At 43.1% G+C, this 16,573-nt stretch overlaps 1 long non-coding RNA gene across 1 annotated transcript in view; it reads right to left on the reverse strand.

Annotated features, from left to right (window-relative positions):
- Window positions 1-16,573, reverse strand: part of LOC140742099 (uncharacterized) — a 29,942-nt gene that overhangs the window by 10,678 nt on the left and 2,691 nt on the right. Inside the window, exon 2 of the long non-coding RNA XR_012102215.1 lies at window positions 6,531-6,679. This is a non-coding gene — a long non-coding RNA (uncharacterized lncRNA). The remainder of the gene's footprint in view (window positions 1-6,530; window positions 6,680-16,573) is intronic.

Raw genomic sequence — 16,573 nt, forward strand, 5'->3', positions numbered from 1 at the left:
TTAATAATTTTTTTCTTACAGCAGCACATAGGTTCAGAGGGTATAATTTATAGTCACAGGGTATAATTCATCTTCAATATAAGTTATAAATAAAACCATCAGGCTCAAGGAGAGCTTCCACCCCACTGATATCATACTCTTGAACAGTTCCCTAATGCAATAAGATGGACTCTTGACCTGACTACCTATCTCGTTACACCTTATTGTTGACTTGCACTGCACTTTCTCCATAGCTGTTACACATTATTCCACATTTTTGTTGTCTTACCCTGTTCTACCTCAATGTACCATGTAATAATTTGAACTGTACGAACAGTATGCAAGGCAAACTTTACACTGTGTCAGTACATGTGACAATAATAAATCAATTCCAATTGCAAGATTATCCCGTGCAGTGAATACAACTGTGCAAATACGAGACCTCAGTACGATAAAGGACAAAGATGCAATCAAAGAAATGTCCACAGTAGTGCAAGAGTCCATAGTGTTCTGTTGTTCTATTGCAGAGGTCGAGTTAGGCTTGTACAGGTAGTTTCAAGAACCTGAAAGGTAGCTATTCTTGAATCTGATGGTGTGGGACTTTGGGCTTCTGTGCCTCCTGCCTGACAATAGCGGCAAGAAGAGGACATGACATGGATGGTAAGGGTTCTTGATGATAGGTGTCATCTTGTTGAGCCAGCACCTCCTGTAGATGCTGTCAATGATGGAGAAGGGTGCACTCGTTGCTTTCTGCAGACCCTTGTGTTCCCGTGCGTCGGAATTTTCAATGTAGGTTAACATGAGAAAGTCTGCTGATGCTGGAAATCTTGAGCAACCCACACAAAATGCTGGAGGAACTGAATAAACATCTATGGAAATGAATAAACAGTCGACGTGTTGGGCCAAACACTTATTTACAGCTGTTTTGTGTTTATGAATTTGCTAATTACATTAGAATTCTTAGTTCTACTTCCATAACTTTCCCACTCTCAAACATCTTTGAAAAACAGCGATTGCTTGCATAGCTTACTCCTTCCTAATGTTAGTGGCTGTTCTCAAACAATAAGTTATGGCCACTCAGAGATGCCATCTGAGGTCAAAACACTGTTCTCTGATGATAGTGGAAATGCTTGAAAGTTCATGATTTCCACCTGCAAAATGTCTTCCAGAAGTTACTTAATATTGTAGCCAAATCCACCTGATGAGCAAATTGGAAATAAAAAGCAAATTCTCAATTTAAATTTGCTTTTAGACCTTGAAGGTTCAGCTCAGGTTGTACCCTCATTTGTACTAACTGGTTACTTTGAGATGTTGATGAATTTGGTCTGCATCAATTTATCTCTATGGCAGTAATACACAGATTTAATCGTTGCATTTGTTTTCACATCAGAAGGAGCAATCTTTTATGTTTTAGCAACCTCTTGCCTAAAAACAGGCAGCAACGGCAAAGCATTAAGAATATCATTCGCGTTCTGAATTTCAGCTCATGGCTGAGCCACGTAAAGATGTTTCACCAAATGGGTGAGCCTAGAATGGGGATGGGAAAGGGGTCATTTCAGAATAAGGGGAAATTTCTTTGTTCTGTGGGTTGTTGGTCTCTATATCAAAGAGGAGTGGAGGCTAATTCATTGAATGTATTCAGAACTGAGATAAACTAATTATTGGATTTAGGGGAATAGTGGGATTATAGGGAACTGGGAGGAGCTTGTTTGAAGGTACAATTTGAACTTACGATGGAACAGGCTCAACAACCCTCATAACCTGTATCCTGCTCCAGTTCATTCTGCAGAGCTATGACCCTGGAGAAATGGAGGTAATGCAGAGCTTTAGGGAGTTTGTAAATGTGAAGCAGATCTGCACATATTCAAAGAAAATACATCTTGAACTGTGCAGTTCACGTTCAGAATCGTGTTCGTCATCACTGAGATATTTCATAAAATTTGTTGTTTTGTGGCAGCAGTACAATACAAGACATAATAATTACTATAAGTTTCAAAGATAAATAAAGAGTTCAAACTGGCAGCCTCGCTGTCTGGTGTGGGGGGTGGGGGGGGATAGCTACAGCACAAGATCAAATTAAGCTGCAGAGAGTTGTAAAATAAGTCAGCTCCATCATGTACACTAGTCTGTCCAGCATCCAGAACCTCTTCAAGGAGCGATGCCTCAAAAAGGTGGTGTCCATCATTAAGGACCATCATGGTCATGCCTTGTTCTAATTGCTACCATCAGGGAGGAGGTACAGAAACCTAAAGGCACACACTCAATGATTCAGGAACAGCTTCATCCCCTCCGCCGTCTGATTTCTTAATGCACATTGAACCCAATCTCACTACTTATTTTCATTTCTGTTTTTGCACTACTTATTTTGATATATCTATTTAATATACATAGATATACTTCCTGTCATTCAGTTTTTTTCTATTATTATGTATTGTATTGCATTGTACTGCTGCCGCACAGTCAACAAATTTCATGACATATGCCGATGATATTAAACCTGGTTCTGATTCTGAAAAGACAAGTAACGAGGTATTGCTCATAAGTTCTTGGACTGTTCTGTAATCTGATGGCACAAGGGAAGGAACTGTTGCTACAGTGTTGAGTGTGGGACTTCAGGCTCCTGTACCTCCTCCTCAGTGATAGTAACATGACGAGAGCATGCCCTGGATGATGAGGGTCTTTGATGATGGGTGCAACTTTCTTGAGGCACCAGCCGTTGAAGATGCTGTCAGTGGTAGGGAGGGTTGTGCCCATGATGGAAATGGCTGAGTCCACAACTATTGCGGCCTCTTGTGATCCTGTGCAATGGAGCCTCCATCTGAACAAAGCAAATATCGCCTACACAAATTAATTACTACAGATTCTGCAAATTTGGACTAAAAGCGCATCAAATGCTGAGAAGATCTGGGAAATCAGGTGGTATCTGTAAAGGGGGAAACAAAGTTTGTTTCAAGATGTTTCATTACTCTGAGCCTGTGAACGCTGTATTTCTGTTAGTTGGGAAATCAATGATAGAGATTAAGAGTAGACTGTTGAATCTAAGTGCAGGCCAAGCATCATCAAACTGAATTTCATAACAAATCAAAAGACCTATGAGTGTGATTCCTGTCAAAAAGATTTGAAACTACTTATAAGATCATAAGACTTAGGAACAAAATTAGTCAATTCAACCCATTGAGCCTGCTCCACCATTCCATCAAGTCTGATTAATTTTCCTCCCAACCAAACCAGCCGAAGTGAGCTTTACTCATAGTATGAAAGTAATGCATTATTGTTATTATTGTTCATTGCAGAATGCTTTAGGTTTCATAAGTGGAATCAAAAGGAAGATGAATCCATCTCAGGGTATGTGGCTGAAATGAAGATATGGACTGAATGATGAACTGAGAGATTGTTTAGTTTGTGCAATCTTACAAGAATGCATTCAAAACTGGCTCCTAAATGAAACGCAACTTCCATTTAAAAGAGCAGCTGAAGTAGCTGTATGAATGGAAAATGCAGATAAAAACACAACTGAATTGCATTCAGGAATGAAAGTGAGTGTGAATGAAATCGGAGTGTCTAAGCAGAAACTGGCCTGGCCTAACAAATTGTGTACCATTATGGTAGGGGCTCTCATACACCAGACCAAAGCACATTTAAAGGTGAAACTTGCAGAAAATGCAACGAAGTGAGACACAAACAAAGAGCATGTCGGGCAGTCAAAGACTAATGGACTGTACAGGGAAGAGAAAAGCTAAAATGCCAAGTTGCAGTTTCCAAAAAGAGCATTAATCTGCATGGGTTTGATGGAAAATCTGATAATGTTGAGAGTGACACAGAACTGCGTAGCCTTGAGATTTACAATGTGAGAACTAAAACTAGACAAGCATTATGGCTTGTGAACACCCCATGACTTAGCACCATGTTCCCTTACTGCTGCAGAGAAAAATTACGCACAGATTGACAGAGAAGCCTTGAGTCTAGTTTGAAACATAGAAATCCTACAGCACAATACAGGCCCTTCAACCCACAAAGCTGCGCCGAGCATGTCCCTACCTTAGAACTACCTAGGCTTTACTCATAGCCCTCTATTTTTCTAAGCTCCATCTATCCATCCAGGAGTCTCTTAAAAGACCCTATCATTTCCACCTCCACCACTGCCGCCGGCAGCCCATTCCACGCACTCACCACTCCCCGCATAAAAAACTTACCCCTGACTTCTGCTCTGTACCTACTTGCAAGCACTTTAAAACTATGCCCTCTTATGCTAGCCATTTCAGCCTTGGGAAAAAGCCTCTGACTATCCACACGATCAGTGCCTCTCATTATCTTATACACCTCTATCAGGGCACGTCTCATCCTCTGTTGCTCCAAGGAGAAAAGGCTGAGTTCACTCAACCTATTCCCACAAGGCATGCTCCCCAATCCAGGCAACATCCTTGTAAATCTCCTCTGCACCCTTTCTATGGCTTTCATATCCTTCCTGTAATAAGGCGACCAGAACTGAGCACAGTACTCCAAGTGGGGTCCAACCAGGGTCCTATATAGCTGCAACATTACCTCTCGGCTCCTAAACTCAATCCCAAGATTGATGAAGGTACACCTTCTTAACCACAGAGTCAACCTGCGCAGCTGCTTTGAGCATCCTATGGACTCTGACCCCAAGATCCCTCTGATCCTCCACACTGCCAAGAGTCTTACCATTAAAGCTATATTCTGCCATCATATTTGATATGGGGTGTAAAAAGTTTCAATCAGTATCTGTGTGGGAGAAATTTTATCCCCATTACTGATCATCAGCCACTGGTGTCCATTTTCAATCCACAGAAGGGTGTTGCACTAACAGTAGCAGCACAAATGGACTCTGTTTCTTGGAAGGCACAATTACAAGATTCAATTCAAGAGGACAACTAATCTTGGAAATGCTGATGGATTGCCCTGTTATTCTTGGAAAAGGAAATGCTGAAATAAAAGAGGATACTCCTCTCAATGTGTTCTTCCTAACTCAAAGTGAAAGTCTTCCTATCACAGCAGAAATGATTGAAAGGGAAACCTGGAAAGACCCCACACTGTGTCAGGTCTACATGGCAACTCAAAATGGCTGGAATGTGCAGCAGAAATCCCAGTTACCCATTTTTACCAGTACCGAGATGAACTTACCCTTGATGGAGGTTACGTTATGTGGGGACTGAGAGTTGTTGTATTATCCAAGCTGAGAGCTAAGGTGTTGGATGAACTGCATGCCAGTCATCCAGGCATGGTCAAAATGAAAGCGTTTGTTCCGTGTGTTGCCTGGTGGCCTGGGATAGATCAGCCGATCGAACAGCTTGCCTTGCACTGTTTAGGATGCCAAATCGTCCAAAAGATGCCAAGAGCAACACCTCATCTTTCGTGAGAATGGCCTGCATTGCCCTGGCAAAGGATTCATGTGGATTTTGCAGGACTGTTCAGGGGCACAAATTTTTTGGTGGTAGTGGATGCAGCTACAAAGTGGCTAGTAGTGTTCGCGGTAGCCTCCAGCACATCTTCGCACACTGTTGATGCCTCTTCCAGAACACTTAGTCTATGACAATACACCACAGTTTGTTGCAAAACTGTTTCAGTCATTCCTAAAAATGAGTGGAATAAGACATACTACATCTACACCGTACCACCCAGCTGCAAATGGCTTGGTGGAAAGGTTTGTCCAGAGTCTAAAGCAGTGGTTCCCAACGTGGGGCGTAAGCCCCACAGGGGGGTAATTTGATTTTTAAGGGGGGCAATTCGAGAATGAGTTATTAACAGTGAATTTTTTCTAGTAAGTCTGTGTGAGTATGAGTGTGTGTGCCAGTTAATACATATGTGTATATACAGTATGCATACATAAAAATACTTGTGTGTATGTACATGTGTAATTGCGTATGTACTGTATATATAGTGTATCACCATCATTACAACCATCAAATGGCTTTCATAATTAAATTAATGAATTGACTGATGTAGGAAGGAACGAATGAACAAGTCCAAACGCGTAAGAAACTCGTACGAGGTCGCGCCAATGCTGCTTTTTGCAGTAGCTTTCGGTTCTTGGTGGTGTGAAGGTGTGTACATTGCGTCATCTCTTTTAAACGGTGTATCTGTCTTTGTATGCTGTAGAAACGAATTGGCATTGTTTTATTTATTATTATTATTATTATTATTTTAATATCACCTAATGTTCTTTTTTTTTACAATTTCTTAGTAATTTCTTCCTCAGAACTTTAACAGTCCTTTGGTTCTTTTATTTTTCTCTTTCATGAATGCCATGTTCTTTGGAAGCTTGTTTAAACCAAGTTAATGGTCTTTTAGGCTTCCTCCAGGTGAATAGGAGTTCACTTTTTGAATAATAACAATTATATATCACCACAGGGGGCATCGGGATTTTAGAGGTGATTAGGTGGGGCATGGCCAAAAAAAGGTTGGGAACCACTGGTTTAAAGAATGCACTGTGATCAATGTTAGCAGAATGCACAACACTAACACTGAACTGAAGCTCAGCAATTTCATTCTTGTATATCACAATGCAGCACACTCCACAACCAACAGCTCACCTTCTATGCTATTCCTGGGTCGTTCCTTGCACTCACTCTTGGATGTCCTCAAACCCAATCTCAGAAGGAGGATGCAGGAAAAGCAGCTGAAACAAATTGAAGGCTCCTCAGACAAGGAGGTTCCACGTTTCACTCCTGGACAAGCAGCCCTGGGGAGGGACGACAGAGGTGATCGAAAGTGGGTACTTGGGAAGAATAAAGGGAGAACTGGCCCACTCTCCGATGCAGTGGAGATTGCGTCTCATACAATCTGGAGACAACACATCAGTTACTTGAGGAGAGCAGAGTCAATTGTTAGAGAAGGCAGGTGGCAGAGCTGCCATAGCCACTCCCTGCAGTCCCAGAATCAGCTCTGACAATCACCAAGGAGGAGGCCTCAGACCCTGAGATAGTCTCACAGCCACAAGTCTCATCAGCCAAGCAGAGTGAACCTCTTATCAGGGAAAATGTTTTCCCACAAAAGTAAGAAAGCCTCGACAGCAATTAAATCTTTAGGCCTGAAAGGAATCGTTTAAAATTTACTATGCTGAGGACGTCTGTATAGTAGTTGTATTATATTGTATATATAGTTGAGATGCATTCTATATTGAGTTGGGGTTTACAGCTCAGGAGGAGTTTTGTGTGTTTAATATTTCAGTAATATTTGACTAACTATGAATATATTGTTTGATTAAGCATTCTCTGTTGTTTATATAATGAATTGCAGGTTATCTGTGAAAGTACATTAGTGGCATATGTCATTATGCCTTTACGTGATAAGTGCAACTCACTTAAAGTTAAAAATAGTTAGACTTGCATTCCCAGCTCCTTTCTTTTCCCTTCAATTAGTTTTTATGTTTTAGAGTTACAACTCATAGCAAAAACTACTAGACACCAGCAGCCCAATCGGAAAAAGCCCCATTTATTCCCAGTCTTTGCCTCCTGCCAGACAGCCCATCCTGTATCCATGCTAGTATCTTTCCTATATTCGATGGGCTCTTAACTTGTTAAGCAGCCTCATGCGCGGCACCTTGAGAAAGGCCTTCTGAAAATCCAAGTACACAACATCTACTGGCTCTCCTTTGTCTATATGGCTTGTTATTTCTTTAAAGATATCCAACAGATTTGTCTGGCAAGATTTCCCCTTAAGGAAACCATACTGACTTTGGCCTATTTTATTGTATGCTTCCAAGTACCCCCAAACCTCATCCTTAATAATAGACTCCAACATCTTTCCAACCACTGAAGTCAGGCTAACAGGACTATAATTTCCTGTCTTTTGTCTCCTTCCCTTCTTAAAAAGTGGAGTGATGTTTGTGATTTTCCAGTCCTCCAAAAACATTCCAGAATCTAGTGATTCTTGAAGGATCACTAAGAATGCTTCCACCATCTCTTTGGCTACCTCTTGCAGAACCCTGGGGTGTAGTCCATCTGGCAACTTGTGCGCTTATTGTGGGGCAGCTGATCACTCATTGCATCCTTTCACCCCAAAGCGTAACCACGTACACAGAGAAGATGCACGCCGTGGTTGAGTGGCCCCGACCACACTACCTCAAACAGTTACACTGTTTCTTAGGCTTCTCCAGCTTCTACCCCCATTCCATCAGAAACTAAAGCCAAATCACCGCTTCCATCACCTCCCTCACCAACTGACCTACGTCACGGGAACAAGAGAAAGAGAAGCAAACAAGAGAAAGTCTGCAGATGCTGGAAATCTGAGCAACACTCACAAAATGCCGGAGGAACTCAGCAGGCCAGCCAACATTTATGGAAAAAACTACAGTCGATGTTTCAGGCCAAAACCTTTGGCAGGACTGGAGAAAAAAAGCTGAGGAGTAAATTTAAAAGGTGGGGGAGGAGAGAGAGAAACGGCAGGTAATAGGTGAAACTTAGAGGGGGAAGGATGAAGCAAAGAGCTAGGGAATTGATTGGTGAAAGAGACAGAAGGCCACGGAAGAAAGAAGAAAGGGGTGGGGGAGGAGCACCAGAGGGAGGCAATGGGCAGGCAAGGAGATAACATGAGAGAGGGACAAGGGGATGGGAAATGGTGAGGGGGGGGAAGCATTACTGGAAGTTTGAGAAATTGATGTTCATGCCATCTGGTTGGAGGCTAAACAAACGGAATATAAGGTGTTGTTTCGCCAACCCAAGTGTGGCCTTATTACAGTGGAGGAGGCCATGGTTAGACATATTGGAATGGGAATGGGAAGTGGAATTAAAATGGGCGGCCACTGGGAGATCCCACTTGTTGTGGCTGACAAAGCATTGATGCTCGGCGAAGCGGTCTCCCAATCTGCATCGGGTCTCACTGATATATAAGAGGCCACACCGGGAGCACTGAACATAGTATATGACCCAACAGACGCACAGGTGAAGTGCCACCTCACGTGTTAGGACTGTTTGGGGCCCTGAATGGCAGTGACGGAGGAGGTGTAGGAGCAGGTGAAGCTCTTGTTCTGCTTGCAAGGATAAGTGCCAGGAGGGAGATCAGTGGGGAGGGACGAATGGACAAGGGAGTTGCGTAAGTAACGATCCCAGAAAAAAGCAGAAAGTTGGGAAAGATGTGCTTGGTGGTGGGATCCTGTTGGAGACAGCGGAAGTTTCAGAGAATAATGTGCTGGACGCGGAGGCTGGTGGTGTGGTAGGTGAGGACAAGAGGAATCCTATCCCTGGTAGCGTGGCGGGAAGATGGGGTAAGAGCAGACATGTGTGAAATGGAAGAGATGTGGTTGAGGGCATTGTGGATGGTGAAGGAAGGGAAGCCTTTTTCTTTGAAAAAGGAGGACATCTTCGTTTTAGAATGAAAAGCCTCATCCACTAGGCAGAAGAGAGTGATGGTGGAGGAGAACTGATTGGGTCTGGTGTCCAGAAAAAAGCGCAGAGATTTGCGGCCTTCCTGGTGGGGGATGGAGGTATATAGGGTCTGGGCATCCATAGTAAAAATAAGATGATGGGGGCCAGGGAACCTGAAATTCTAGAAAAGATCAAGAGTGTGTGAGATGTCACGGATGTAGGTGGGCAGGAACTGATACCATGGTCTGCTGCCATGGACCACACTTACCAGGAGCTCAAGAGATGCTTCAGCCCGCTCCCATTCTCCACCATTGTGATTTTGTGGTAGAGTTGGATGCAGCTGACGTGGGCGATGACTAGAAGGGAAGACGCACCCTTGTGCCTTCTTCACACACATGTTCATCTCTACACAGCACCATTATGGAGTAGGAGACAGGGAGCTCCTCACCAAAAATGTAGGCCTTGCAGGAAAGGAGACATTGACTGATGGGGAGTGCAGAGCCCTTTCTGCTATGCATTGACCATCAGAACCTCATCAATTCAACAGAACCCCATTTCAACCCACATCAGGCTTGCTGGGCTCTTTTCTTTGATCATTTCAGCTTCACTGTCTCCTACTGACCTGGCTCTAAAAACACTTAACTCATCCTTGCAGATCCTCAGCCTGATTTTGAGAAGCAGATCCATCATGCCCTACAGCACAAGCCTGCTCTGGCTGACATAGCTGACAACCGTGGGTAGGTGCTGGCGGCAATGTTCTCTAAGGCACTTCAGTGGCTTCACTCCTCACCCCTCTCCAGCCATCCAGGTGCACGATGGCCAAAGATTTTCTCCTATGCCAACTCTGGTTGCCCACCATGATTGCAGCTGAACATCAGTTCGTCACTGTTTCCCCTCAATGTGCCCAGTCCAATTCCTTCAATCTTTGGCCCTCTGGTCTCCTGCAGCCCCAGTACTTGCAATCCTACATCACCATAGATTTTATCACAGGATTAACACCTTCCAGTGTGGTCATGGTGACCATGACAGTGCTAGATCGGTTTTCCAAGGGAGTCCACTTCATTGCCCTTCCCAAATTTCTGTCAGCGACTGAGTCGGCAGTCCTGGTTCTCCAACATGTAGCTCACCTCGACAGTTTCCCCTGGGATATTGCGTTGGATGGAGGCTTACAATTCGTCTCCCACTTCTGCTGAGCCTTCTGCTCCTTCCTCCACACCTCAGTGAGTTTGTCCTTCGGCTATCATCCGCAGGCCAATGGTCAATCGGAAAGAGCCAATGAGCAAGTGGAGAGGTTTCTGTGATGCTTCGCTGCCTCTAACCCTTCTGCAGGGAAGAAGTACCTACTCTGGGTAGAACTGGCCCATAATCTACTCGCCTCTTCTGCCATTGATATGTCACCTTTGAAGTACTTCATGTCTACAAACCCCCTTGTTTCCCAGGGAGGAGCCAACGGTGGAGGTCCTGTCTGCCCTGCCCTGGTTCCCCATTGCCGGAATGCTTGAGATAGGGTACAGAGGGCCACTCCTAGCTGCCAGCCATGCCTACTGCCACCAGGCCAAATGCCGGCAGTGCACAGCCTGACTAATATGGCCCGGGGACCATGTCTGGTTGTTCATCCGAGATCTGTTCTTGCACACTGAATCCCGCAAACTCTCACCCTGGTTTATCAGTCTCTTCAATCATGTCAAACCTGTCACTTATCGTCTCCTGCTGCCACTGTCCCTCAGGATCAGACCTTACCTTCCACAGGTCCTGCCTCAAGCCCGTAGTCTATGGACCACTCACCCCACCTGAGCCTGCACCTAGAATGGTGGAAGGTGGACCAGTGTACTTGATGCGCAATTTGATGGGATCATGTCATTGTGGACAGGGTTTGCAGTACCTGGTCAACTGGAAAAGGTATGGCCCAGAGCAGAGGTCTTGGGTGCTCTTTGCTTTGTTGCATTTTCTATAAGTCCTGCCTTTAAATCTTCACTGGTCTGGTGTATGTGAAACCCTGCCACAACAGTAATGCAATTTCTGTTTAGGTGTTGCAATTTTGTTCAAACTCATTTTCGTTCCTTTCTGTCACTCACTTGAGCCTCTGTCTACGGTTTCTATTGATACAGCAACTTCAACTGCTCTTTTAAATGGAAATGGTGCTTCAGTTAAGTGCTATTTTTAGTGCTTTCTTGTAAGATTCCACGAACTAAACAATCTCACAGTGCATCATTAAGCTTATTACCAAATTGTTAATGCTAGACAATTTCTTCAATTCAGCCACATAAGCTGAAATGGACCCCCTTTCTTTTTGATTCTGCAATCATCTTTGATCCATCACTCATTGAGGAGTTCTACTAGATCCATCTGGATCATCCTGGGCCACCTAGTGCTGGCCATAGAAGGTACATCCCTGATTCCACCCATCTAACAGGAGTCACATGCCTCTCATTGCCAACCCATCACCTGCAACCTATTTAGACCCCGCATTCAGCCACAGTCCTTGTTCACCCATCGAACCAGCCAGCCTCAAACAGTTGCTCCTAGCTTTCAGTTACCTTGTTGTGTTAAATATCCATTCTCTTTTGTGCTCCCTCCTGGTTTGTGATTTTACAATTTATTATTAAAGTTCTTGTTCACTGCTTAATCGTCACTGCTGCTCTGTGTTTGGGTCAAGCCGCCTCTACGTTTCCTGACAATACTAACAGACATCTTGTGAGTTCAAGGTAGCAGATTTCAAGTAAATGTTTGTTAATCATCTATATTACCTTGCTTGCACAATGCCATTACTAATTTTCCATAATACACTTTAATACATATGAATTATAAAGTAATTAAAATTCTGTGTTTCATATAAATGATTCACATGGGTGATTGCTAGGCTTAAGCTATTCTATTACATTTTGTTATTATTAACCTTTGAAAAGGCTTTAGTAATCTTTAGTGACTTTCTTTTCGCTCTCTGTCCTCTTTATTAATTTGAGAGAACAGGCTTTCGTATTGGAGGAGGACTTTCTGCTTGGGCTAAAATGTTGTCTCTTCCCTCCTCTGTTGCTACTGGCCTGTTGAATATTTCCAGCACAGGTTTCTATTATTTCTTGGTGTTATTTTAAGTCAAGGTAATTTGAAAGATATAAGACCTGGAGGAATCTTGTCAGACTTGAGGTGGCGAATGATACTTCCTCCAGTGGGAGAACCTGGTACCGGGGTAAGTGAAAGAATACACAGGGATAAGCTGTAATGCCAGAAGGAGATTGCAGTCAGATCAGCAATCACTTTATTGAAATGTGGAGCAGATGGGAAGGGCCATGGGGTCCTGTCCCTAATGTGTGTGTGTGTGTGTGTGTGTGTGTGTGTGTGTGTGTGTGTGTGTGTGTGTGTGTGTGTGTGTGTGTGTGTGTGTGTGTGTGTGTGTGTGTGTGTGTGTGTGTGTGTGTGTGTGTGTGTGTGTCTAGCTCTTTGAGTAAAAACTGGAAGTTTTCAAAAGAGCTTCCACAAACAGCTTGAAAAACAGAGCATTGTATTTTCCAAAGGTATCTGCCAAATTGGCAGTGTTTGTAAAATACTAGCAATACCAAGAGATTCTCAACAGAAGGAAACATTGATTTATTATCACAAGCTGTGGGGGACAATTTTAAGGAAATACTCTAAATCATTGTGTGCAATTATCTCATCTGTTGTTAAGGATTTTAGTCCCCCCAAAAATGGCAAACATTATCTCTATTCACATGGAGTCCGCTTTTATAATTTTTTACACAGAAGGTACTGTTGTTATAATGCTTTGATATGAGAAAACTAGTGTCAAAGTAAATAGTCCCTTTATGTATTACTATGAAAACTAGTATTGACTACTCCATCTTTCTGCAGTGGCGAGCATCCTGACAAGCTGCATCACTGCATGGAACGGAAACTGCACTACTGCAGGCAGGAAGGCTCTACTACGGGTAGAAAAAACTGCCGGACGCATCACCAGCACCAACCTACCCACCATTAAGGACATATGTACAGATAGACACTGGTAAAAGGCAGCAACATCATGAAGGATTCCACTCACCCTACATAGCCCTTCTCTGATGGGAGTGGGACAAACAATCCATGAGGGGGCTATGTAGTATCCATGCCAGGATCACCAGACTCAAAAACGGCTACTTTCCCCAAGCAGTAAGGCTGATCAACACTTCCACTCACTAACCCACCTCTGCACACCCCTCACCCCCACCATCACCAATTTATCATTTCCCATCAGAGTCATCTTATGATCAAGTACTCCTGTGCCTAGTGTCACTTTATGGACATATAAACAAGCTATTTTATGTATTTATATTTATTGTGTTTTTAAAATTATTTTTTTTTATTTAGAGATACATCTGCCCTTCTGGCCCTTTGAGACGCACCACCCCAGAAACCCTAATTTAACCCTAACTTAATCATGGGACAATTTACAATGACCAATTAACCTACCCGGTACATCTGTAGACTATGAGAGAAAATGGAGCATCTGGGGAAATTCCATGGGGAGGACCATAAGACCATAAGACAGGAGCAGAATTAGGCCATTCAGCCCATTGAGTCTGCTCCACCATTCCATCATGGCTGATCCCAGATCCAGCTCAACCCCATACACCTGCCTCCTCAGCATAACCTTTGATGCCCTAACCAGTCAGGAAACTATCAATTTTCACCTTAAGTATACCCATGGTCTTGACCTCCACAGCTGTCTATGACAGAGCGTTCACAGATTCATTACTGTCTGGCTAAAAAAAAAAAATCCTTCTTACTTCTGTTCTAAAGGGTTGCCCCTCAAACCACAAGAAACATCCTCTCCACATCCACCTTACCTAGCCCTTTAAAATTTTAGTAGGTTTCAATGAGATCCCCCTGCATTCTTCTAAATTCCAGTGAATAGAGGCCCAAAGCTGCCAACCGCTACTCATATGTTAACCTCTTCATTCCCAAAATCATTCTCACAAACTTCCTCTTGTCTCTCTCCAATGACAGCACATCCTTTCTGAGATATGGGGACCAAAACTGTTGACAATACTCAAAGAGCAGCCTGATTAGTGTCTTATAAAGCCTCAGCATTATCTCCTTGTTTTTATATTTTATTCCCATTTAAATGTATGCCAACATTGCATTTGTATTTACCATAGGCTCAACCTGTAAGTTAATCTTCTGCGAGTCTTGCAAGAGGACTCCTTAGTGCCTTTAGACCTCTGATGCTTGAATTTTCTTCCCATTTAGATAACAGTCTACACTTTTCTTCCTTTTACCAAAACATGTTATCATACATTTCCCAACTCTGTATTCCATCTGCCACTTTTTTTTGCCTATTATTCCAATTTGTCTAAGACCTTCTGCAATCCATTGCTTCCTCAGTACTACCTGCCCTTCCAACTGCTTTCATATCATCTGCAAACTTTGCCACAAAGCCATCAATTCCATTGTCTAAATCACCGACAAACAATGTGAAAAGTAGCAGTCCCAACACTGACCCTTGAGGAAGAACACTAGTCACAGCCAGCCAACCAGAAAAGGCCTCCTTTATTCCCATTCACCTCCTTCTACCTGTCAGCCATTCTTCTATCCATGCCAGTATCTTTCCTGTAATGCCATGGGATTTTATCTTGTTAAGCAGCCTCAAGTGTGGCACCTTATCAAATGCCTTCCGAAAATCTAAGTAAATGACATCCACTGCCTTTCCCTTGTCCACTCTGCTTGTTACTTCCTTGAAAAACTCTAACAGATTTGTCAGGCAAGATTTCCCTTTACAGAAACCATGCTGACTTAAGAATTATTTTATCATTAGTCTCCAAGTACCAAGAAACCTCGTCCTTAATAATAGACTACAACACTTTATCAACAACTGAGGTTAAGCAAACTGTCTACAATTTCCCTTCTTCTGCTTTCCTCCCTTCTTAAAGAGTGGAGTGACTTCGCAATTTTCCAGTCCTCCGGAACAAAGCGAGAATCAAGAGATTCTTGAAAGGCCATAACCAATACATCTGTATCTCTTCAGCAACCTCTTTCAGAACTCTGAGATGTAGTCCATCAATTCCAGGTGACATCCATCTTAAGTCTCTTCAGTTTGCCTGGCATGTTTTCCTTTGTAATAGCAGTGGCTCTCACTCCTACTCCTTGACACTCACGGACCTCTAGCACGCTGCTAGTGTTTCCCACAGTGAAGACTGATGCATAGTACTTATTAAGTTCATCCACCACTTCTTTGTCCCCCATTACTACCTCTCCAGCATCATTTTCAGTAGTCCAATATCAACTCCCACCTCCCTTTTACTGCTTATGTTACTGAAAAAATGCTGTAGTACCCTGCTTTATATCATTGGCCAATTTGCCTCCTATTCCATTTTTTCCCTTCATGAGGCTTTTTTAATTGCCTTTTGTTGGATTTTAAAAACTTCCCAATCATCCAACAACCCATTCATTTTTGCTACATCATATGCCTTATCCCTGGCTTTTATGCAGTCCTTAACTTTCCTTGTCGACCATAATTACCTACCCCTGCCTTGAGAACAACTTCTACTGTGGGACTTATCTATCCCACGCTTTGCGAACTATACCCAGAAACCTCAGCCGCCTCTGCTCTATTGTCATCCCTGTCAGTGTCCCACTCCTATCTACCTGGGCAAGCTCCTCTCTCATGCTTCTGTAATTCCCTTTATTCCATTGCGATACTGATACATCTGACTTATGCTTCTCCCTCTCAAACTGCAGCATGAATTCAATCATATTATGATCACTGCCTCCTAAGGGTTCCTTTACCTTAAGCTCCCCAATAAAATCTGGATTATTACACGACACCCAATCTAATATAACCATTCCCCGAGTAGGCACAAGCACAAGCTGCTCTAAAAAGCCACCTCATTGGCATTCAACAAATTCCCTCTCTTGCAATCCAACACCAACCTGGTTTTCCCAATCCCCTTGCATCTTGAAGTTCCCCATTACAATTGTGAGGATGTACAGAGACTCCTTAGAGAGGACATTGGAATTGAACTATGAACTCCATCACCCTGAGCTATGATAATGGCTACGCTACAGTGGAGCTCATTATTATGTTCTTTATCTTAATGTGGGCATTTTTGTGCAGCGTCACATCCGGAGTAACAGTAATTTTGTTCTCCTTTTACACGTGTACTGGAAAGGATACAAAACAGTCCTGAATAGAAGGATCGGCAAATGTTCCCGGTCACTTTAATGTTCTTCCCTTTTCACTGGGTGGAATGTAACATAGTTTCAAATGAACATTGCGAACAAGACAAAAGAAGGCTACGGAA

Source organism: Hemitrygon akajei, chromosome 19, assembly GCF_048418815.1.
Source record: "Hemitrygon akajei chromosome 19, sHemAka1.3, whole genome shotgun sequence".
Classification (NCBI taxonomy): Eukaryota; Metazoa; Chordata; class Chondrichthyes; order Myliobatiformes; family Dasyatidae; genus Hemitrygon; species Hemitrygon akajei.